At 45.7% G+C, this 23,017-nt stretch overlaps 1 long non-coding RNA gene across 2 annotated transcripts in view; it reads right to left on the bottom strand.

The window, feature by feature from the left end:
* Positions 1–6,267: 6,267 nt before the first annotated feature.
* Positions 6,268–23,017, bottom strand: part of LOC141743181 (uncharacterized) — a 32,155-nt gene continuing 15,405 nt past the window's right edge. Inside the window, exons 3-4 of one of the 2 annotated variants that reach the window (XR_012586973.1) lie at positions 22,021–22,077; positions 6,268–6,606 (exon numbers count right to left, since the gene is read on the bottom strand). This is a non-coding gene — a long non-coding RNA (uncharacterized LOC141743181). Of the gene's footprint in view, positions 6,607–20,193; positions 20,411–22,020; positions 22,078–23,017 lie in introns of those variants that run through there. The other variant, XR_012586974.1, reaches the window with a different exon arrangement.

Genomic DNA, 23,017 nt, shown 5'->3' with positions numbered 1-23,017 from the left:
AGCAAGCCCATTGCTACTGTGGGGCTGGCGCATACCCTTCAGAAGAAGCCACTGCCATGAGACGTTCCATCGTTACGATGTGGATCATTAAATATCCTTGTATTTAATTGCTATCATTTTGGGTCCACCTTCAAATCAGACAGACAGCAGCAGCACAGGATTAAATACACTGAGCAGTCTTAAATTTATACCTGTGCTCCAAGAACCAACAATTTGGGGCACGATTTGGGATTTTTCATGCTGGCTATCATTATGCTCTTACTAGGGTTCTGCCTCCCTCCCAAGACCAGATGAAGTATCTGCTTCCAAGGAATAACAAGGGGCAAGAAACATCCTGCACGGCATTCACTGCACTAATGCTCGTGCTATCCCTTGAGCAGCCCACGTGTACGGCAGGAGCTGAGCCCCCGAGCCCCATCTCCTCCAGGCATGGAGGAAGCCACGCTGCATCTTCACAACATCTCTCCTTTCAGCTCCTAGCGTGAAAGATTTCCTCCCTGAAAGTCAGCCAGCAGAAAAGGACGCAGCAGCTCAAATTATGTTCTTTTTCAGCAGTAACTGCCACAATTTCCAGTGGCCCAGAAACTCAACAGCCTTTTTTTTTTTTTTGGCACATTGCATTCGAGCACGAGGCAAACTGCTCCGTAGTGTGCCTAAAACAGCATGAGGGCTGAAGAAATGAGGTAGGTTGAAGTGGCAAATTCTCAGGCTGAAAGACCTCAGAGTCGGAAGAACAGCACAATGAGCTTTGGCCGGCTCACAAGGATGGGAAAGAAAACACAGACAGGAGCTAAAACACGAACCGCTGGAGAGAGGGAAATCAGGCTGTCGACAGCAAAGTGGGATGGGGAGAGTCAACAAGGCCATTCATGCTGAGACGAGCAGGAAGCTGGAGGGAAATCTGGGTGATCAGTCTCCTGTTGTGGTCTTGGGTTTCGGCGAGAAAAGTCCACATCCTGCTCAACAATGGAAATTTCTTGCTTCGTCCCCCATCTGTGTTTATCCACCCTCCTTGGGGAAGCCTTGTCCCATTGCACGGCATCCGTGAAGGTTTGAGAAATGCGTACCCACAGAGCCACCTCTGCAGTCTCAGGGAGCATACCTGCTCCCCTAACTCAGACTATCTTCATTACCATTATCCTGAGGGCACCAACAGGGCTTCCTGGCCCTGAACAGCCTCACAGGGACCCCCACCCAAGCTCCCTCTGCTTGGGCACCCAGACCTTGCCGGAGCTGCTCCCTAGGTGTGCCTGTGCCCCATCTCCTGGCTTAGGGACCGGACTTCCCTGTAGGTCTCCCTGTGCTGTAGCTTTTCTGTGGCCCCATCTCCTCCGTCCGTACCACATCTCTCTACGGCAGACAGTGTGATTTATGCAACGTGTCACACCTCCAGCTGATGCCTCACCAGCTTTTTTTTCCTTATCATGGAGAATGCAACAGCCATGCGGAGGTGCACATCTACCACCTGCCTCGTATCTCCGCCAAAACAGGCTGAATTCCTCAAGTAAAGGTCCAAAATACCCTCCTGCTTCCTCTCCTCATATCAGCTTAGGCAGCATTTGGCTATCAGCATTACAGGAGTCTGAAAACAGTGTTCTCCTCTGCAGTATCTCCAATAAATCGTTAGCTAGTAAGAGGTTAATGGTGGGTCATTGCTATTCCGGCTGAGCGAGGAAGAAGCGAGCGCTTTCCCCGAAGTCAGGGAAGAATGAGGAGCTTGGGCCGCTCCTGCACAGTGTCTGCAGAGCCCTGCGCACCACCAGCTGCTGCTGACTTCTTCTGGCCCCACAAACGCAAATGGTTTTCACCCCAGAAATGACAGGCTTACCTGCCCTGCACAGCTGGACCAGAGCAGAGATGCTCATGGGAGCAGGGAATACAACAGAGGTGAAAAATACGGTGTGGTGTCAACGCAACTGGGCTGACCCCAGGATAGCACACCTCCCCACATCTCCCCAGCCCCACAGGAATGCCCAAATGACCTCCCAGCTGCAGGGAGCTTCCCCTCCCAGAGCTTCTGCTTGAAGGTGGGTGACCACAGAGCAGAAAAGAATAATTCAAACATTTAAAATAAAAGCTCTATACGTCCTACTCCTGCATGCCAGGCTCTGAAAACCTGAATGTTTAACCCAGATATCCTCAGAGCAAAACATTTCATTATTCAGAACCAGTGGCCAGAGCACTGCTATCTATTTCCAGTTGCCTGGCCATGCAGAGCATTTAATTCTGTGACGTATCAATCAGAGATAGAGGACGAGATATCAATTATACACTCGAAGGGAGAGGAAGCAAACCCAACAAGCCAAGTGATTTGAAACGTAAGGTCAGAGAGGGAAGTTCTTTTAGGAAAAAGCTGAATCTCCGCTCACGTGGGCTCCTTGTGGGACTTCAGGAAAGCTACAAGTCCAAGGCTTGGGTTTCCAGGTCCCAACTGGGGATGCTGAGAAACCTGTGGTATCCCACCCACCAGCAGGATTTCTCTATAAATGCCTTTGGGCATTATTTTTTTTTTTTCTCTGTAGCAATTGTGCATCTATTTCTGCCAACCCAGAAGACCCCAGAAGCCGGCAGCAAATCCTGCACTGAACAAGTGCTGCCATGGTGGGTCCCCATCCCCTACCTGTCCCATCGCCCCTCCTGCCCACCGCTGCCTGCGCGGCTGAGTCGCCAGGATAAACACAGCCAGGTCCCCTCCCATTTGCCCACGTTAACAGTTTATTTATTAACAAAACGTGTTTACACTCTCTGCGCTAAAATCAATACTTCCCACCTGTGCCTACACGGCAGAGCCTGGCTTTGTGAGTAACTGTAAAGAAATTCAGTCTAAACAAATTAAAATATAAATAAAGCAGTGATTTCTTCCCAAACGTGTAGCACAAATCATCTTTATGTGCTTAGAAACCAGCCCTTACATAAGGATTTACAAACAAATGTCAACATTTAGCGACTGGTTTCTCCTGCTGAGTCTCCTGCATCCCTCATTCCTCATTAAGAAAAACTCCTTTCCAAAGAGAAGTGTCTGAAACGTGTCGCTCGGCTCTTTTCTGGCATATTTTGAGCTCCTCTGCGCCACCCTGTATTCAAGTGCTCCTTAGAGCTCTCCAGGGAGCCTGAACCACGGGTGCTTTCACGTGTGGGAAATACAGATCTACGCTTTCAGGACTGGTTAAAAATATTCCTTTATTTTCTTAGGGCCCCACCACCCTTCACGCGTATGGTAGAAATGCTTTGCTGCCCTAAAGACCCGGGGTGAGCGGAGAATGAGCTAGGTGCTGTATAAAACATGGCAAAAAGTTTGGTTCTTCTCCAAACTTCAGGATAAAACCGGGCGGATACAGGCAGAGAAGGTGGGTTTCACCCTCCTATCACAGGGCAATACTGGCTTCTCCTTTTGCACAGAGACACCGGTGCCTCCTCTCTACCCAAAACATGCAAAGCCTGAACAGCAGTACTGAAGAATAATAAATGAGATTTAAAGGTCCATGCCCAAGGGAAGGAGTTGTTATTAAGCAGTAATGCACACAATTAAACCCAAAACATAACAACGGCCCCCAGGGCTCGCAGAGATGCTGGTTTTTCGACAAGAAAACATCACAAGGGTCACCATGCCCCACTATGGGGTAGGCAGAGATGGGGGGGGAACAGGCTGGGTGTAAAACAGGCTTGTTCCCACCCCACTGCAGCGAAGCATCGTCACTTCCCCCACACGAGGAGGGCTGGTGGCAGCTCGCGTCCATTAACTTGGCGGGGACGCCATAAGCAAAAGCCTGGCAGCTTCAGTGGGAAACCAAATCCTCAGGGACCACCCCCCCCGGCCTTGCTGATTTAACCGGCTTCTCGGGCTCGCTAGAACAAAGCTGTATTCGGGGGAGAGGTGATAAATCACAGCCCTCCCAAACTTCCCAGGTTTTAAAGAGCGAGGCAGGAGCACCAGCAGCAGAAACCTCGTCACATCCTAGCTAGGAGCTCCAGCAACAAAGCACTGGGGAAGTTTACTGTAAAGGCTTTGATGTCTAAGCTTTCTTTGTAATAAAGGAGTTACACGCTAGCACCAAACTTTGAAATCGTTGGGTTTTTTTCCCCCCTCTTAGACCTCTCCCTGCTTCTCAGTCCAAACTTTGATACAGTATGGAAAATCCTAGTGCACATGCCCCTGTGTCACCAGTGCAGCAATTAAGGATAAGCACTTTCTAAACAGTTCGCTCTCCGTCTGTTCATACAGTCCTGTCCTCTGCCACCAGGAACAGCCATTCTGGCTCAGACCCAAGAACGGAGCCTTCTAACCCAAAATCTTGTCCCTGAAGACAGGCTAATGAAACAGATGCTTAGGTAACAACTGGATGAAATAGGGCACGTAGAGAACGTCCCTGCTCCTGGCCATCTCATTCCACAATATTCAATCAATACCCTCAAGAAAACATTTTTGAGGGCCATAATATTCCCTCTCTGCCTGGGCCTTTTGGCTTCATCTATCCAAAAAGAAACTTTCAGAGGAATCTGCTCATTCCTCAACATTAGCCTTCACCAAGTGCCTACTCAGATTATTTCACACCGGGCTCCTTTCCAGGTCTTTTCTCTTTCTGCTTGGTCCAGTCTCACCAGCCCATTTCTCTGGCAGGGACGTGACCATACTTCTCACACCAGCCATCCCCTTCGAATGAAGTTGTGATCTCTGGTCACAAGAAGCAACAGTGGTATGTCTGAAATAGCCAGCAAAAAGGCGGGGAGAGAGGGCACAAGGCCAGATTAGTGCCTTTATTAACCTGCATGTGCCCCAAGCACCAGGAGCTACAGCTGGAGGTCACACCTAAGGCCCTCTAGGGTCACCTCCCATCAGCAGGGTGAAATGGACACCTCTGCTTAATCATAGCTTCACATACATCCGCAAGAGCTTGCTGCTCTCTGAGACCTATATAAGGTGCCCAAGATGAATATTCACCCTTTAATGACACGAGTAGCTCATACATTTCACAACTGCAAGCCCTGGACCAAACTGAGTATGTGTTGGTACAGGGACATCCCAAACTTGTGCTTCTGGGTCAGACCCCAAGAGGTGCAGCACAGAGGAGAAACGCCATGAATTCAAAGCAGCTTAAGCAATAACTTGTCCTACTGCTTTTCTTTTCCATATAAGAGGCAGAGAGCAATTAGTAAAACCCAAGACCTGCGGCTCAGTGTCACCTTGTGACAACCTTCAGGTCTCCAGCAAGATCTCCAGATGGTTGGTGACCCCTGCACTGGGAGGAGGTTTGCTGCTTCACAAGAAGATTGATGTGACTCACGACGTCTGGCGGGGAAACGCAGCTGTGTTTGCCTCTCTGCAGTAATAGCGATGCAAAGTATATATGCTTTGCTCTCTACTTTGCTGCAACTGAACTCCAGAAGCCGCACAGGATAATCTCATTGACAGCAGAAACTGAGTGATAGAATTATGCTTAATCAAAGTATATGGGCTATTAAACAAAAGGATTCTTCCAAAATAGGATTATTCCAGCTTCAGAAGTGCTGCTTTATTTTCTCCTTCTGCCTTACTAAGTCTCAAGGTCTTTATGAAGCCAGGAGCTGCGCAATACCTGGCTACAGATATCATTTATAGCAGATCACTTTTTTGGTTAAGGTAAAAGAATTGGAAAGGGGGGTTATTTATTTCTTATATGCTGTCTGCGAGAAAAAGAGAAAATACACTGCCTGGTATTACTCTAGACTTGACTTACAGGCTTAATTGTTAAGAAAAGGATTGTTACTTGAATTAAAAATAAAATTAAAAAAAGAAAAAGAAATATGGCATAAAACTCAGCAGCTCCAACCCTGCTCACAGGTTTACTAACTTCACAGGAACAATTTTAAATGCAACAATGAATTAAAACCTGTCTATCATGCCCAAGTTCTTGTCTGCAGCTGTGTCAAAAGCTGGATGCTTGGAAAGAATTTATAAAAATTCTGCAGTTGGCAAATGAGAAATAATCGCTTTCCATATACATCCTCATCCAATATCCTAAAAGCAGAGAAGCAGCCTGCACGAGCTATGCTAAATAGAGTATCGTGTATGCCAAATATGCAAAGTAAATTGTACTCAGGACCGCAATTTAAATTTTAATGAAGGATTTTTTTGAAAAATACATATTGCAAAGACAAAACATGAAATATTTACACAGAAGATTCGAACCTGAAACAGCAGGAACTAATAGCCAGAAGGTGCTTTGGGTTTTAAATCTTTCCAGGAAGAAGAGAAAGAGGAAAGGGTAGGAAAAGGTACATTCAACTTCAATTATTCTTAATTTTATATATTTTGTAATTTTCAGATGCTTTTTACAATTATAAAACAAATCTGGGTATTTATACCAAATATATATCACGTACTTTGCCAAACAGAAGTTGCCAGTGTGACCTTTGCGCGGTTTGAATATGTCAGAGATGCCACCTGCCCCACGCTCCGTAACGATGCAATCCAAGAAACATCACTTCTTATGTTGATATCATCATACCAAAGTCATTACAGTAAGCTACGCTCCAAACAAGGTGTGCCATTTATAAAGCTGTAACAGATGCTCAACCACAATGGAAATACTTTCCTTGAAGGATGAGAGATCAGTGATATGCCCTTCCCTGCGCGGAATGAAAAAGGAATGAAAAAGCAAACCGGGGTATGAATTAACGGGTCTGCGTTACCTTAGTTTTTACCAACAGAAAGTGCCGGGGGAATTGGGAGGCAGATGGCAGCACCAAGGTGCGCAGGCTGACAGAGCTCAACTTGGTAGCCAAGACTGAGGGCCCATGAAAGGCCCTTGGGCTTTGGGAGAAGGGAGCATCCACCTCCGTAATTTAGGATCCACACTGCTGGATCCATCTCATTTTTGCAAGCCAACATCTTTCATTTACGAAGCTTAACTTCCTGGGGTCAGGTACAGCATCACTGGTAGTTTATTGAAGCAGCAGGAAGCTCATAACAGCCCAAATGGGGCAACACTCAGTCATTTCAACAACTGCACAAGCTTAACTGCTCTTGAATGTGATGCACTGGGAGGTATCAGGCTGCCATTCATAGGCAAGGGACCGCCACCATGCAGTCGTATTTCCTGACTGACTTGACCGGCAGGTCCTTGCCAGGCTCTGGAGCCGCTTGGAGAGCAGCTCATACCTCTCCATCTGCCAAGGTTTCACCTTGTACAAAACCAAAATGTATTTTTGAGAAATGGAGCAGGGACAAGATTTTGGTTTCTCACTCTTCCTCAATCGAAATCACCAGACCTTGTGCCCATCACACCCCATACCATGGCCAAACCACTCATGCTCCCAACTCTGGAGGAGCTGTGCCAGCGAATCATCCTCCAAACCTGGATGACGATCACCTTATGGCTCTACGGCATGATGAGCACTGGTAGGAAAAAAAGAAGATAGTTCAAGGATATTTCACCTCTCCTCAAGTGAAAGTGCACTGGCTTCTCTCCTCTCCACATGACTTCAGTTTTGCGCAGATTATAAAGTGAGTCTCCCACTCCATAAAAAAAAAAAAAAGACCTCTTTGCTCAGGCACAAATTAATGAAAATTAGACTCAGTGCTGTATATTACAGTCTCCCTTTTGAACAGAAATAATTGTTTAAAGGCTTCCATTAGATATTATTGGCTTCTCTGTGTGGTGGAGCCGACGTTTTTTGTGAAGCTAATAAATCAACATAATGGTAATTTGACAAAGATTCAAGGTATCTGTAAGACTTCCTAGAAATTAAAATCTATTCAATTGGAGAAGAAAATTAAGTTAGTGACCTAGGTACAAAAGAAGAGTATTTCAGATATCTAGTCTTTAGTTTTCTTTTCCTGCTATTCATTAGTTTCTTTCATTGGGTCTTAACTCCCTTAGCTACACAGCAAAGCAGTGGCACATAAGCACACCTTTGTATGTAGATATTGGCATGTATTTGTATATTTGAGAATATGCGTACGATCAATCATAACTAATTAAATTAATTACAGCTCATTCAAGAAATGAAAATAAAATGCAAGGGGAAAAAAAAATATCTAACTTGCAATCATTTCTTTCTCAACAAATCAATCCCTTCACATGAACATGTCCCTGTGAAGCCCATGCACACAAAAGGGCATTTTTAGACTTTTTCGGGCAATCTAATATTTGAGTTTGTTTTCTATAAGACCAAACACGAGATTAAATACAAGACCTACGCAGTTCAGGCAAACCTTGCTCTCCAAATGCCAGAAAAATTCAGAGATGTTTTCCTTCTCGCATTAGAAAAATCAGAACATAAATTTTCCCCCTCTTGGGTACCTAACAAGGTGGGGGGGGTTGTTTATTTGTTTGGACATGACGTTGTAGAGTGCCTGGGCAGAAAAAGCAGAATACTAATTCCACAGAAAAGACTCTGAGATAAGAATAAATGAAGGATGACACTGGAAGAAATCTTACCCACGGGAGGATGGCTTTGGGCAAGGGCAGGGAAAAGGAGGGGTGCAGGGGATCTTCTGGGAGAGGAGAGCCAAGCCAGCCTGCTCCCTCCCGTGACGCAAAATTACTTCTCCACCGGCTGCAGCTAAAAGACTCACGACTCGGCAGCATCCACCTTCACCCCATGTGAGCCTCAAGCTTGGCTCTGCACTGCAGACCTTCCCACATGCCGCTGATATTGAGGTTTTTCCAAACCCACCGCACACAGTGACTCCGCTCAGGACATCAGGTGCTCCCTGATAAGTCTTATCAAAGACAAGCATCCCCGAGCACGGGTGATTTACCCGCAGATCTTCACGCTAGAGCTGGTTAACTGAAACGGCCTGCCGCAGAGATTATGGATCATCTTCCCTGCGTGCCACGTGGACAGGGAGAAGGAAACTGTTCTTCACAACTATGTTGCTTTCCAGATCATCCCCCGCCGGGATGGGTCAGAGGAGCTTCTCACCCCAATAAACCTCTTCTTCAGCACTTGGTCTCGCTCACTAATTAAAGTATGTAGTCAGCTTCTTACCAAACATGGCTGCGTACGCGAACAGTATGCAGGAAAGGAAACTAGCTGTACATAATGTAGGATTAAATCCAGTGTTTTGCAGAGAAGCAAAAGGTTATCTCAATTCCCCATCAAATATAGTTCATAAGCAATATGTCTCTTCTTACTATCATCCCTCTCTGTACATGCCTCTGGGTGTTTGCGAGGCTTTGATATCCCTAGCAAGAACCGCTCCCAATTATCAATGAATTTTTATCCTGAAGTGTAATTAACCTCACCATCCTTTCATTTACGACGACACCGAAATCAGAGGCGGGCTGCTGGAGTTCAGCAGCCAAGGTCTGTGTCTATCTGTGTTCAAAGCGCCCAGGATATTATTCCTGTGATTATTCCAAATCTCTATCTGCACTCTTACAAAAGTGATTTGCAGAGAGGGGGTGGACACACCAATATCAACAGATGGCTACAAATTGGGCTATTGGTCCGGTTTACAAAAACCTGTAGAGCTACAGCCGATATTACGTCTCCTGCTATGAAAAAGTCAAATAATTCAACATCAACTTTCCACTCAAATTGGAATAATAAGTCAGAATCTTAACTTTGCAGTGAACTGAAAGGCTCTAAACACCATTTGGTATTGTCCTTACGCCTCCACTTTTGATGAGGTCAGAACATTTCTCGCAGGTCAAATTTTTTAAAGTTTCATTTCATTCTGCTTTTCGCCCTGGCTTTATCATTTTGACTTTTACATAACGCACAGCATCCCCAAAGAGTTAAAATAACAAAGCCGAAGTAAAGCATCCTGATGATGCCCTTAGGCACTCTCACAGAATACGGATTTTAAAAAAAAAAAAAAAAAAAAAAAAAAAAAACAAACCACGGCATCAGAAAACGCTCCATCAGAAAACTGCCAGCCAGCCCTGCTCACCGGCGGCGTCTCCCAGGAAAATTCGGCTCAGCTTTACTCCTCTGCCACCGCGGGCCTGGCGTTCTCGTGAAAAATTACTCCCACGGAAGAAAGAGTTTCTGGAAATCCAAGGTTTTTTTAATGCACTGCACCGAAGCACAGGCTAACAAAGAAAAATCATCCGTGTGGGGAGCAGGTCTAAATAAAAGCAATCAATTACTTCTCTTGTACTTAATAGCATCAATGTCAAAGCAGTACTAACAAGCTTTTAGTATGGTGTAAAAAAAATTTAAAAAAACACCATATACTAAGGACAATTACAGCAGCAATGCAAAACTTGGCTGCAATTCAATTTATTTAAAGTTAAAAAGCCTTACCTCGTTCATCCCCCAACAGTAGAGCTCTAAAATCTTTACAGATGAAATTAAGCACTCTTACGCCTATTTTACATATGGGAAACTGAGCCAGGCATAATTAATTAGCCAGAAGGCTGGAGGTCAGGGGGGAATCACGGTTCCCGAGTCCTAAGTCAGGACTCAGTCCACCAGGAATTGTCTCTCAGGCTGAAAAGGAAGGTTGCCCATAAAACCACGCAGGCTTAAATAACCAATCTACAGGTGACTACAGGGTCGTTCTCCCCCTCTCTCTCTCTTTCTACCTCTTTCTTTTTAAATTTTATTTCACAAGAAGAATAAAACTTGAACATATTCATGTTCCTACAAGACTTGTCATTACAGTCACATCACAAGACCATTTTTTGAGAGAAATGCTGAGGAGGCAAGTTCCAGAGATCATAGAGTCATAGGGTTAGAAGGGACCTCTAGAGATCATCTAGTCCAACCCCCCTGCCAGAGCAGGGTCACCCACAGCAGGTGGCACAGGAACGCGTCCAGGCAGGTTTGGAATGTCTCCAGAGTTGGAGACTCCACCACCTCTCTGGGCAGCCTGTGCCAGGGCTCTGCCACCCTCAAAGGAAAGAAGTTCCTCCTCATGTTTAGGTGGAACTTCCTATGCTCAGGTTTGTGCCCATTACCTCTTGTCCTGTCCCTGGGCACCACTGAAAAGAGCCTGGCCCCATCCTCCTGACACCCGCCCTTTAAGTATTTATAAGTGTTGATCAGGTCCCCCCTCAGCCGTCTTTTTTCCAGACTGAAGAGACCCAAATCCCTCAGCCTTTCTTCATAAGAGAGGTGTTCCAGTCCCCTCAGCATCTTGGTAGCCCTTTGCTGCACCCTCTCCAGCAGTTCCCTGATAAGATAAAATAAGATACAGAGAAAACATGGGGAGTTATTCTGTATTCTATGCTGCCGTATTTTATGCCGCCGTATTTTATGCCTTAATACCCAGCTACACAGCTCAATTTCTGTTTCCACACTCCCGGAGGCTCACTCCGATGCCAAAAATATGTGTAGGCAAACCCTTCTGCCTGTTTTATCTTATCGGACCACCTCATCTCTGCCAACATGGCCCAGGTAAGATCAACTGATTTTCTGGAGCTGCCTAAAGCCAGACCTGAGCGAGGCGGTACCGCAGATGGTACAAAAGCAGTCCAAAAGCCTCTCCAATAGAACAGGGTCTTATTTTCTTTCACTGAAAATGGGAAAAAGGGCTGAAAGAGACCACCAGGATCAGTGGATTTGCCTGCCATTCAGGCCACATATTTAGTGCAGAAGATTCTTGAGGAAAATCAGCATCCAGCAGCAAGGAGGAGAGGACCTTGGTCTCCACATAGCAGCGCTTCAAAGCATTAAACCAAGCCGCTACCATCCAGCCGAGTGGAGTAAAACCCAGATGTGCAAACAAGCAGGACCAGTGATGACAGCACGAAGGGTTGGGTTAGGAGCCCTAATAAAACTCAGGGCCTTGGAACAGTCGGGGTTTGGTGAAGCCCAGGGGGCTGGGGACAGGCCACCACATGCCCTGCAGCTCTGAAGATGATGCCATGACCAGGGCCACCAGCAGCACTGATGGCAAGGAGATGAGTGAGAACAAGGCTATTTTTGGAGTAGCCAGGAGGACTGAGAGGAGCCTGCAGATTAAGAAAGGCTTGATGTGCAAACAAGATGAAAACCTCCGATCAAAAAAAAATTTAGGGGAGACTTGTAACATGCCAAGAACTGGAGGCTTAGTGCAGAACTGCATCTCCAACAGGGAGAGGGCTGACCCCACCTGTCCTCACCTCTTCGTGTCCAGAAAGGCACTTCAGCCCTCTCCAGCCTTCTCTTTGCTGCTATGGAAAATGCTGCAAACACATGAAAACACCAGCCACAGCTGGTATATCTAAAAGCAACATAATTGTGAGTCTTAGCCACAACAGCCGCGGCTCCTGGTTGTGGCTAATTTGGAATTTGCCTTCCCAGCCATTACTCTTCATTAATCCTGCTGCCCTGTTCATCAGGTTGAGAACTCCTCTGGAGGATTTGAATTAAGTAGGTGGTCTCCTTTACGGATGGAGCTGGAACTGAATAAATTGGAGGAGTGCATTATGAGAGCAGGACCAATGCACAGTGCAGCATCCCCATTTATCTGATTCAAAGTTTGATTTAGTGGTGGTCGTTTTTGTTTTTTTTTACAGGAGACTCAGCTGTTTAATTCTTTCCCCTGGGCAAACTCCAGAAGTAATGGACAAAACGCCAGGGTGAACACAGCAAAATGATGACATCCCCCAACAGAATAAATACATTTTTCACAAAAAATAAAGAAATAAATCGAATTAGGAATGGCTCTGCAGGCTGCAGACTGGCTCACCCAAGTGGAAGCAGGCTGGGAATGCTGCACTAAACCTCTCCGGGAGCCAAAAAGCAAGAGGAACAAATGGGTTTACAGTAGGAAAATCTTTCTGACGCAGCTCAATTTTACAGGCACTGACTGTACGTGTGGGATGGGGTAGGCTGGAGGAGAGTGTTTTTATAAAGCTTCCTCTGGTCCTTCGCTGTGCCCCACACAGCGGCTCTGCAGGAAAACACGGTCTCAACGCAAAATTTGTGAGCGCAAGTTCACGGCCTCTTTCTTCTATAGAAAGAAACAAAACTCAACAGATCAAAAGGCAATTTTTTTCTCAACGTGGTGGAAATGGCCACAGAGCAGGTCCAAAGCAGCAGCCAGAAACATCGCTGTCGTTACAGGGACGGGCTGCGCTCTTGCCATCCCACTTTCCTGGAGCTATGACAGTTCCCCATCAAGACTGGGATGCTTATGATGAAGAGCTCTTGGTCCGCCCACTCTCTTGACTCCTGGCTCTTGTCCCAGGGCTTGAATACCAACAAGGAACAAGCCAAAAGGGATGCTCTGTGCTCAGCAGCGCGGAACAGAAAACATTGTGGACTAAAAAACCCAAACTGCAGGCACAAGAGATGGCCAAACATTTCTGCACGACAGAGTGCCCGAGTGGAAAGATCGCTCATACAAGGCTCTGACTAAACTTCAGCAGAAAATAACTCGAATAACTGTGGGGTGGGGATGGAAGGAAGGGGAGGGGGTACTTCTCCCTCTACACAGGAAAATATAGGGGAGCAATCACAGCGACCTCCTCCTACATTGCTTGGTCCCTCTTGGACATCGATTCCTGCCTTACTCCTCACCACAGAACCCCTTTTATAGGTCCTGCCCTTTTCAGCTCTCCTGACCCACCTGGCCCCCTCAAGCTCCTCTAGCCTGCAAGCGAGCCCCACCATTCACACCACGTTGATGCAGAAGGAGCCCAAACGCTTGCATGAAGGATGGAAAAATCACCCAAGGAGCTCTTTGGAGCCCAGGGCCCAGTGCTTGCAGCACAGGGAAACAGGTTTCACTGGGAAAATACTTCTATGTTGTTGTACGCTGCGAGTCTCTGGTAAAACTACAGCTTGGTAGGGTATTGCCTGTAAAGCAGGAATTATGTTCTCCACAGTACTGGGAAGTGGGCCATGATTGCCTGGTGATTAGGAGAAGCAATTTGCAACCAAAACTGAACGTTGCTCCAAGTAAATTGGGTAGGCGGCTACAAAGCCAAGGCTCTTCCAGGTAACCTTAATGAGGATGCAGTTAAAGCAGGTGAGTGTAGGAATTTCGTTTTCCAAGAGCATTTCATTTTCCAAGGATAGCAGACCACAGAGCCGCCTTCCAGATAAGGAAGCCGATGTAAGGGTCCAGGGTACAGATTTCCAAGGGATCAGCGATCTGACTAAGAGGAAGCACGAGGTGAAAAATAAAAGAAGCCCTGAGGCACAAGGCCAGATGACGAATGATTCAAAACCTGTCTGTTAAAAGCCCAGAGGATTTGTTTACCTGCTCTTCCTGAGTTACACAGTGATGTCACCTTGAATTAGGAGGAAACAAGGTACATTAGCAAGAAAAAAAAGCCCCGTTATTTGTCACTGTTAAGCACATCCAGCCTCGTTGCTCCGTTCGTACCTTCACTTTTACTTTGCAAGATCTGACACTGCAAACTGCTTAACCAGGGGTTTATTCCCTTCGAATTCGCAGTCCGCAGCGCCCGAGAGTCACAGCAAGGTCTCGCCTCCCTCGCAGCGTACGCACCAGCACACCTCGGCCACGCTCCAGGTCTGCAGCCACGCGCGCTCTCCCAGGGCTATTGCTGAGCACTCAGCATCTGCAACTTAAAATCACAAACTGCGGAGTAAGAGTACCACGATGTCGTAAGAGAGTAATTTAAAATACATGGTAGAAAGGCATCCACGTTGTACTGTCTTGTCACGCCGCTCATTGGAATTAAATCACTATTTTTATTCCATAGATCATGTATTATTTTACTAAAGCTTTCTGTAAATGAGCCTTTACAAATTCGCAGGGAAAGGTCTTATCTTCATTCCTTAAATTAAAAAGAAACAATTTAATGTTATGGCAAACAAGGGATAGCTAGCAAAGGAGTTCACTTGTGTGGAGACAAAGACTAATTGGAAGCCTCTCCCTTCCAGTCCTGCTTTGCACTGCTAATCAGAATCATAACTCCATACGAGCACAGCTACGGATGAAGAGTGGATGTGGGATCAGGGCACAAAAGGTTAATTAAAACACTCAGACGAGAACGAAGAAGATGATTGTAAAGCAACCCCAAGCAGCAGAACTACCTTTAGCTTTACAGGAGGATATTCTACAGCTGGTCTTTGCTAAATGAAACACTATTTTTACATTGCCATAAATGGCATTTAATTGTTTTGTTCGCCGCAGGATTTGCTGCATTACTCTCTTCTTTCCATTCCAAATTTCACTAGACTTTCTCTGAATTCTTTGCAATGCCTTTTGTTTTTTTCCCCCTTTTTTGGCTGAGTTTTGCTGAGCTGAATCACTGCAGGGACTACGCCAGCCGCTCGCTTTGTGTTTATGGCTACGTGCCTCCTACTAAGGACACTGGGCATATTTTGAGATCCTCTTTCAAAAGCCCTAACCAGCTGTCATCTCCACATTTCTCTTCTCCAACCCATCTCCTTCTCTACCTCCAGACACACAAACTCGCCGACAATCTGTTACAAAACCGTCGCTTGCTCCTCTGCTGCACAGTCCCCATCCCAGGAAGATGCCACAGAGCTGAAAGAAGCTTTTTTTTAAATTTTGTTTTACTTTTTCTCCTTTTTCTTTTTTTTTTTTTTGGTTTGTGGGGTTTTTGTTTCATGTTAAAGGCTGTGCAGAAAAGCCTGTGACACTCTGGGCTCTGTGCTAACGAAGGGACCATCGTGCCCTCACCATGCCAGACCAGGGCGGGGCACCAGGGACGGATTGCACCATCCCTGCGTGGCTGTGTGCCGAGCACTTTCAGATGTTTTCTCTTTAGGGGTTTCCTTTTCTTGGCCATTCTGAGCCTTAATTTCGGCAACACGAAGGACGCGCCTTATTCCAATTGAGCAGTCCCAAAAGAGAAACCTGAAGTGTTTCAGGCACCCAAAAATCAAGTGCTCCATAAACCACCATTGAATATTGGGAATTTATCACTCCCCGAGTACTGACACCCTACTTAAACCCTGTAGGAACGGGACTTCCCTACAGGTATGTTTAATTATGGTATCGCTTTTATTGTATCACCTGAAGTCTCCTTTGTATTGACATAAACTCAATCCAACAACCAGAAATTTATTGCCTTCACTTTAAGCTATAAACAGGCTTTATTTTTTAATAAAACCACATGTTGCAATCTGTTGTTAAGCAGGACCTCCCCACTAGGCCACAGGCAAACAATGCCAAAAATCCCCGATGCATCTAAAATCCCAACGTAGCTTGTTTTCAGAAGGAGCAAGAGTCTCTGTGGGATCCCTTCAGCCAGATGGAGACAGCTACCGCGTGGGCTGAGCCGGGCAGCGAGACTCCAGCAGCGTGGGAGGAATGAGTCCCTTCCACCACATGGTCCATCTCCGCCTGGAGCAGACATCCAAAATGGATCAGGTGAATTGTAACCCAAAACCACTTATTTTCTGCCACTGAGGCCGGGAAGTCTGCAGCCCACGGTTCAGCCAGACACATCCTACGCCCTGGGACAAGTTCCTCCCGCTGAGTGAAAGCACTAAAGGAGACCGGTCCCCAGGTCCACGTGGAGCGGCAGGGACGCACCAAACCTGCCCGCTACAGGATGCTGCACTCCTTCACTGCACCAATCCAAAGGAGGTTCCCTTTGCTACGCCAACACGTTAGCCAGGGAACGGTAACAAAACCAAGAAAAAAAAAAGCTAAATACTATGTAAGCGGTTCACTCAGCTCCTACTTTCCACCAAGAGCTACCTGGGTATGCTGAAATAATGATACAGTTTAATGAACAATCCAAGGGCCAGCGGCAGAGCGCCGGGTGATACAGAACAGGCTCCAGGAGCAGAAGGAAAGCCCATGAGCAGCAAACACATCTGGATCCTACAGCTCAGAGGGGGCTCAAGCCAATGGGGACCCCACAAGCCGGGCTGAGGAGCAGACGTTCAGTTTTCATTCCCCCACAGCAACGGCGACCTTCCCTCTCCCTGAATCCCATTTTCCCCCAAAACACCGAGCAACAGACAGAAAAAAACAATTTGCCTTTCTTAGCTTGTCAATGCTGTGAGCACTCCTCCGTTTGTCAGGATTTAAAGTTAATCAAAAGATTTTACTCCCTTTTATTTCTTTAAACCGCAGAATTTATTTATAGCTGGCTTCTTCTTTTCGCATAGGAAAAAAAAAACATGAGACCTCCAACGCATCCTTTCCATTCTGATCTTTCCTGATCGATACAAATCCCCTGAATTTGTATCCTCTCTGTTTTGAATGGTTCATCACATTCATCATTAAGGCCGAGTCTTATGGCATCAACCTGGTTATCCCAGCTGACTTCCTCGACTTTATCACAACCAAACCAGCTCGACAAATATATCACAGGCAGGGTCCTATGCCAGGGCAAGTCTGACAAATTACCTTGATCGAGGTGTTCAGGAGATAAATAGATACGTTATTTTCTAGTGAATATCTGAACCTCCCTTCTGTTGCCAGAAACCCAACACCTTTTCCAGTAGCATACCTGTTTTTTTGCTGCTTAGGAGGACACTGACGTCCCCACAACTTCTGTGCTATATAAGGAGCAATTATAGAATCATAGAACATGTTGGGTTGGAAAAGTAATCTCTGAGTGAATTAGGGGGCTGGGGCGATGTGGAGGTTACAAATCAACTTCTAAACAATGCAGAAGGGTGACTTTGGTACTCATGGGGAGGGTGATAACACGGGTCTGCATCAATACATCCATCCTCACCTCCTGCAGTGGGTAAATAATTCAGGGGTAGGAAGAAGGGGGCCTGAAATATCCTCCCGCACCTCCTCCTCAATGGTCTGATGATGACTTCTAGAGAGACCTGCAATTATAGTCATCTCGTTTGCCATTGTGTCTTTATCAAAGCCTAATCTAGAGACAGGGTAAAGCAATCCAGACAGGTCACGTAACCCACATGAGATCACGCAGCAAACTGGTATAAAACCTGGGATTAGGGCTTTTGTTCCCCCCACCTCCATATCTAAGAGTGCCTAAAGATAGGGGATCCAGATCTAGCACACTTTTCAGGGGGAGCAGGATCGTGATGGTCATATTAATTCCTCAGCTTTCATTTGTATTTCATGGGAGCTTTCCTCTCATTAAAAACGGCTCTGGCATTTTCTTAAACTAACTGAAGCTGTCTTCATTAATAACATAGTCACATCCATGCAATATCAAAATATGCTACTTGCTCCATTATTGTCAGTATTGTTTGTTTCATTTGTATGAAAATGTCCATAATTGGCAATATTTCCATAAATTAGTTGATATCGCGCTAACAAAATCTTACAGCTTGGCACAAATGAAAAGATTTACGTCTACAAAGTCTCAATTCATCTTGAAGTTTAATTATGAAAATTTATTGTTAACTTTCTGGGCTTTTTCCTTAGTAAATGCCCCAAGACAAGAAATAATCATCAAAAAATGCAAACACAGCTCCCGGAGGTAACCAGCACAAGGGTTATTTATCAGCTAATAGGGTATCTTAGCATTTGATATCATGCAAATCCCTCACCATTATGGAGATTTAATTTACACCTTTCATTTCTTTTTCTTTTAGTAATGCTTTACTAAATCCATTTCAGATGCTGAGTGTTATCTGTTATCACACTAAGTGTACCTCTGATTTATTCCTTTTTGGACATGTGGCATTGCCAAGAAAATAGCTTATCACTTAATGATATAAAGGGTCCAGGGTTTTGCGTTGCTTTCCTGCAATTCAAAAGTCATATTAAATAAGAGTTTCCAGGACTGATAACCATTCTTGGGCTATTTCATATTTGTGCAAGGGACTCTGCAGCTCACTGGTTCTCACCCCATCTTCCAGCAGCTCAAAAATCACGGGCTGTTGGTTCTCCTTCCCTTGGAGAAGGTGCAAAACCAATGTTCTCCCCTTGCCGACAGCATTAACCCCTCCAAGCTGCGTAACAGCAGTCCCCTCGGTATTAAGCTGTGGGAATCCCAAAACCCCAGACAAACTACCCTGCAACTGCGTGGCTCAGATTCTTTTACACCTAAGGGCTGAAATGAAGGAACAGGCGTGCAAGCAATCATCTCAGCACGGACTGCCAAAGCCAATCAAAAGATTATCAGGGTTTTGTACTGGTTGATGGCACGGGCATTTCTTCCTTACCCTGTTTCTTCACAGGGAGCATTTAGAAAAGAGAAAACAGGATGATATTTCTGTTTTAAACAACAAAAGTCAGCTTTCTCTTCCAGCACGTGGAAAAACTCTCACCAGTTTGCACCAGGACAGTGATCCCACATGAGCAAATAGTGCTCAGCGTGACCACGGTTATATCCCGACCGCTGCCAATAAATCACTTGTGAAGACCCGAACTAGCTTCACACTTGGCCCAGAACCCATAGGAGAAACCGAGCTCCACGCTCACTGCTCGTGGAACCTGCCCAAGCCAATCAGAGCTAGCTCAGAAACTTCTGCAGGAGCTTCAGGTCCAGCTTTGCTGTCGGCATAGGCAGCACCCTGGACTTTACGAACCACAGAGGGAAGTCTTTCCAGTGCCCGATATGCAAACCCCAGCTTACAGTTCACAAGCAGTGCAAGGAAATTCAGGTTGGAGACAAGACTGTCCCCAGTGTAGGTCCTGTCCAAATTCTCCCCTCCATGCATCCCAGATCAGATGTATCCAACATTTCCCACTGCCACCTGGAACCTCCACACAGCATCGCCCCATAGAGAAATCATATGTCCATGGGTAATACACATCATAAACAGCTATGCCTTTCCCAATATAAAGCTAGTGCCGTTTACATAATTATTTCAGTCCTTGACCAGAATTAGCTGCAGACGTAAGCGGTACATGCCCACCATCAGCCATTTTCTAGCTGTGGCGCAGATGCTCGGACCATATTGTTGTCAGTACAGTTCCCCATCCGGATATTGTATCCTAATGAAGCATATAATGTGCCAATTTACAGTGTGGACGGGCTGACATCTTCATAAGGAGCAGCACTGCACACCGCGGTGTCTGAAACACCAGCCTGCGTGCCGACTTGCTGCTCAAAGAGGGGTTTCTTTGCCATTTTCTCCCCAAAAAGAGACGGAACATCACCCAGGAAGCCCCGGGACTGCACTCGCCACATCCCCAGGGTGTTTGCCACACGCCTTGCAGTCCACACCAGCAGCACATGGCAAGGTCAAGGCTGCTGCATTTGCTCTTCAAAGCTCATTTTTAATGGTCGTCTCCAGCAAACCATCCCAGTTATGAACAGACTTTGCTGATGCTTCAGTTTTCTTCTGCTGAAGGTCATTTGACTCCATGTAGCGAGAAGAAACGCGGCTACAGGTTTAACATCAAGAATAGAGGTCATGACTCCTGGGTTTCTATTTCCAGCTCTGACAGAAATTCAGGGTATGCCCTAAACAAGTCATTCGGACCCGATTGTCTGAGAGCCCACGCGGGGTCCCAGAGACTTGTGGAGGCTCAGCACTTCTGGAAATCATAACCTTGCTTTGTGCCTCGGTGAATCCAGCCAAACAAGGGCGTTGTGCTGCCTCAGCAGGAACACAGAGAGCCTTTTCAAGGTCTGTAAAGCTCCAAGATCGTCTTTTTCTTAAAAAAAAAAAAAAAAAAAAAAAAAAAAAAAAAAAAAAAAGTGGCATAAAAGCACAAAGGCCTGCTAAGAGCGCCGTTGTGCTTGCACACTATCTAACCGCCTCGGCAGCGTTTCGACACGCTTTCACCCTCAGCTCTGCTGCCTAACGCCAACCACAGAGCCATAACAGGGTAGCTGCAATCACAACACACCAGTGCTAACACTATTATTTTCGTATTTTTTTTTCTACTGGGCAACTGCTTTGTAATCGTGAATGAATATTCATGTCAAATACGGAGGAGCACCTAGAATTCAGGCGTATAATTTTTATGGGATGACAGAGACAACTGGGTGACGGTGATTCATTTTGACACGACTGTAAGCATAGCGCCGGCAGCACCCAAGTTTGGCTTTTGCTAATGCAGAAATGATTCATATTTTTGACGTCGCTAGCAGATAGAGGGATATAAACTTATGCTATAGGAGAATAAATAGCATGAGTCACCCTTTTTTCTTTCTTTTAGAGACATTTGTTCAGTGCTCTTAACCTAATTGGGCCTGTATTTCTAGGAGTCATATTCAGAAAGACAGACAGAAGAATTATGTTCTCTGAAGACTTACGCTCCGCCTGTAACTCCCGTGGTGAACTGGAAATGGCACAAGCACGAAACCTATGGGCAGGACAGCCGTTTCTTCTCAAATTTTGTCCTTTCATCAGTTCCCTGCATGTCTAGTGACCTTATATTGCTCAATACTCAAAATCAAAATATACTTAGGCTACTCAAAACCTGCGACGTTTATCCTAGACACCATCACACAACAAAGATCGCTATATGGGAATGGCCAACTATTTTGGGACTGCTGTAAAGACTCCTAAAAACTTAGAAGCATAAAACACGGGGAGTAAATCAAGGTAAATCCAAACTAAATGACTCCTTTAGAAACTTTTTCTCCAATCCTAAATTCCTATAACCCAATGAACACGGAACTCATGCCAGCACTTCCATTAAAAGAGCTATCATAAACAAGGTTTTTGTTTGAGGAAGGTTTTCTTCCCCTCCGCCTTTTCTATTTTGCTATGATCACTATTCATAGCCCACTTCTCACCTTCAAAGCACATTAATTCCCTGAATATTTTTGTGAGGTAAGTGATTAGTAGTCTCATTTTATGGATGAGGAAAACGAGGCAGAGAGGTTAACTGACTTGCCCATAGGCCCAGCTCTACAGATACATAAAGAGAGACATAGAGGGATGTTTTACATTTATTAGTTTTAATATCCTCTCAATCCTACAGAGTTGGACTTGTGGTAATTAAGGCAACTGGCTTTAACAGGCAGCGATGTGCAAGGTAAGGAACCAAGGCAGTTCTTTAAAGCCCCTATAAAACATTTCTAAAATAACTTTCGTGTGTTGTACAGGCACGTGCAGGGTTGGAAACATTTTATCCCTGCTCGCTTTGGATGGAGGATATGACCTGCCTGGAGCGTGGGTGCTCAGGACCAGCCTCCGTCGGGAAAGCACCACTCCCTCACCGGAGCCCTGCAGGGATGCCTCTGCTGCACTTCTCCAATGCGAGGGAATGCTCCCCAAAGCAACACTGCCCTGCAGCACTTTGAGATATCTCACCTTATAATTCGGTTCGTTCGCGTTGTCCCTTCCCGAGCTGTGTTGTGTCAGCTAAGCCTTGCCACGTGGAGAGGAAAGAAAAAGAAAAAAAAAAAATCAGAATTTGCTGCAAAATCTAGTGAGTGAGAGAGCGCGTGTGAGCACCTCGACCAAAACAACCAAAACACACCTGAAAAGCCTCTTAACTTCAGACTCTTAAGAAACGATTTGTGTTTTAACGTAGAAATTCCCAGAAGGGCAATTGAACAGACATAACTTCTAAAAATCAAGCTAATCATAAGCTAAAATCAAGTTGTCTTTATGGCTAGTTTTCTCCAGCTGAAAACAGCGCATGAGAAGTATCACAGAAAAAGACTTGGGCTGTTAAACCAACCCATAAACCTCTAACAGTGTCTTTCAGATCCTTGTAATCTTCAGTGAGTGTCTCAAGGAGTACAAGTACAGCATCGTGCTGGGCCTACAGAACAAGCCCGGTAGGACCCTCAGACCACTACAAGTGGATCAGTGGGTTGTGGTGGGGTCCTTTGCCTTCCTAGGAGATGGTTTTTGGGTAGTTTCAGAAGTAGCAATCCCTCCTGAGCTGGGGAGCTTTGTGCGCAGTGCTGCACGTATTCCCAGGGCCACCAGCTGTCCCTTAGAGAGCCACAACTATGCCAACCCTTCACTCCCTCCGGGCAAGATGAAAAAAAAAGCCATAAAGAGATGACTTAGATAGTGATTAAACACCAAGACACCAATCTCAGGTCAGGAAATGCTCAAGAACCAAATTCCCAAAGTCTGGGATAGTCTTTTGAGGACACATCTTGCATTATTCTCTTATTCCCACTCTTACCTGCTTTTGATCACTGCTAGAAACGGGACACTAGGAAAGATTATTTTTTTTTCTATTCAGGTGTGTCTGATCTACTGCTTTTGTGTTATATATTACAAAGTCAGTCTACAAACAGAAACAGTAAGACACAGCAATGGGCAGCCAACGCGTTTGTCACCTGTGCTG

This window comes from Larus michahellis, chromosome 4 (genome assembly GCF_964199755.1).
Source record: "Larus michahellis chromosome 4, bLarMic1.1, whole genome shotgun sequence".
Classification (NCBI taxonomy): domain Eukaryota; kingdom Metazoa; phylum Chordata; class Aves; order Charadriiformes; family Laridae; genus Larus; species Larus michahellis.
Note: the sequence above shows the minus strand (reverse complement) of the source record. Positions and strands in the feature narration are given on the sequence as shown.